A 2,500-nucleotide genomic window follows, 5' to 3' on the forward strand; every position below is an offset into this window, starting at 1 on the left:
CACAGAAAGGAACAAACATAAATCGAAAACAAGAGAGGCAATGCCTTCAAGACTCACTTGTGATAAATTAAGTCCCCTAGCATTAATTACAGAGTAATTTCCCTTTTTTACTATCTGCGCCAAAACGTTTGCAAAATAAATAAAAATTCCATGCTTAGCAAAATTATTTCCTGTTTGAACAAAAGATGATAATAATGACTCTTGTTGTTGTGTCAGAATAAGAGGTCAAAGTAGCAAGTTTAGAGAATACAAAAAATATAAATATATTTTTGCATATAATTAGGCTTCTTTTTTAATTTTTTTTGTGCCCATTCCAGAGGCGCAATATTGTTTTAAACAAGATGACTGGAAAGAACTGAATTTTTCCTCTTTTTTTTGTGCCAAATTTGGTGTCAACTGACAAAGTATTTGCAGAGAAAATGTCAATGTTAAAGTTTACCACGGACACACACAAACACACACACACACACACACACACAGACAACCGAACACCGGGTTCAAACATAGACTCACTTTGTTTACACAAGTGAGTCAATCATACACAAACATGACTACAGTATAATTTAGGATACATATTATGTGCATATCAATACAAGAACTTGTGCACACTCACACATATACACACACACACGCACACACACACACACACACACACACACACGCACGCACGCACGCACGCACACAAACATGTTTGAACAGAAGCCGCCCATTACATGTATCTCCTCACAGTATGTAATAATTAGGTACACTCCACAGCGCAAAGCAGCTGTTATTTGCCATGCATGCTACCCTCCCTTTAGGAGGACTAAAATAGATGGCATGGGCAATAATCACAGATTGATTACTCCTTCTACCCCCCCCCCCCCCCCATCCCACACCCGCCCTTTCCGCTCCACGTAAAAGTCAGGGTTTTTTTTTTAGTTTAAGGTAGATGCTGACAAATTTTTTCTGTTTTTTTGTGTGTTGTTGTTGTTTGTTTGGTTGGGTTTTTTTTTTTTTTTTTTTTAAACTAAGACACGCGGGCATGCTGGCTGAGTGATACTCGTGTGTTTGCCACGTCAGTAAACTCGTGCAAAGCGTAGAACTAGTGTCCACGTCACTTGCACGTGAAAACCGTGAACAGAGGTTGACACAGAGCAAGCTGCGCTGACTGGGATTGGAGTGTTCAAAGTCATTCTTTTCAGTGAAAGTGGTGCGTCGAAGACTGGAGTGTGAAGAAAATTGAACGCTGGTTTGTAACAACTTTCTTGATTTTTTAGTTGGTTTCCTTTTTGCTATTTTTTTCTCAAGGTTATTTGAAGCGGAGGGTGCATGCATGCATACGTGTGTGTGTGTGTGTGTGTGTGTGTGTGTGTGTGTGTGTGAAAAATGACTAACAATAATAGCAATGATAAGAATAATAGCAATACTACTACTACTTTTTTCCCTTCTAATTATGATGATAACAAGAAGAAGAAAAAGAAGAACAGTAACAATAATACATACATAATATACAGACGACTGAGCTCCGTCACTTCCACAGGCCATGTTGAACAGATCCGTTTTTAGATTTGTTTTGAAAGAGGACAGAGTGGGTGAGTGACGGGGTTTCAGTGGAAGAGATTTCCAGACAGTCGGAGCTTGACACTGGAAGTCGCTTTGACCTGATGTCTCTGAAAAAGATACTTTGCGGACTTGAAGGAGCTTTTCTCCGGGCATTAAATGCATTTATGCATGCGTGTATAGGCATGTCTTTGTATGTCTCCATCTCCACTTTCTTCTTCTTCAGCTTCTTCTTCATCTTCTTCTTCTTCTTGTGCAGCACGCACTTCGCGCACTGAAAAAGAACCCATGGCAACGAGAGTGTTGTCCTCTGTCAGAATTATATATATATATATATAAAAAAAGGAACCCACTCTGATTGGTACACAAATATATAAGCATGCACTCAAGGCCTGACTAAGCGCGTTGGGTTATGCTGCTGTGAAGCATCTGCCTAGCAGATGTGGTGTAGCGCATATGGATTTGTCCGAACGCAGTGACGCCTCCTTGAGAAACTGAAATTTTTTTTTCTTCTTCTTCCTCCTCCTCCTCTTCCCCGTCCTTAATGTCTTGTCTTGTCTTGCCATCGTCGGCCTGCAGCTTCGTTGTTTAGAACAAATATCTCTCCCACTCCCATCTCTCTCTCTCTTCTCTCTCTTTCAATCTTTCTCTCTCTCTCTCTCTCTTTCCCTTTCTCTCTCTCTTTGTCACTGTCTGTGTCTCTGTCTCTCTCTAACTCTCCCTGTCTCTCTGTGTCTGACTGCCTCTCTCTCTCTCTCCCCGCTTTCTCTCTCTATCTCTCTCTTCCTTTCTCTCCCACCCCTCGCCCTTCATCTGTCTCTCCATCTCCCCCTCCATTCCCACCTCTCTCCCTCTCTTTCCCTCTCTCTCCCTGTGTGTGTGTGTGTGTGTGTGTGTGTGTGTGTGTGTGTGTGTGTTCCTCCCTCGTCAACACTCTTTTTTTTTTTCTTTTTTTTAT

Source organism: Babylonia areolata, chromosome 11 (assembly GCF_041734735.1).
Source record: "Babylonia areolata isolate BAREFJ2019XMU chromosome 11, ASM4173473v1, whole genome shotgun sequence".
In the NCBI taxonomy this organism is placed as follows: Eukaryota; Metazoa; Mollusca; class Gastropoda; order Neogastropoda; family Buccinidae; genus Babylonia; species Babylonia areolata.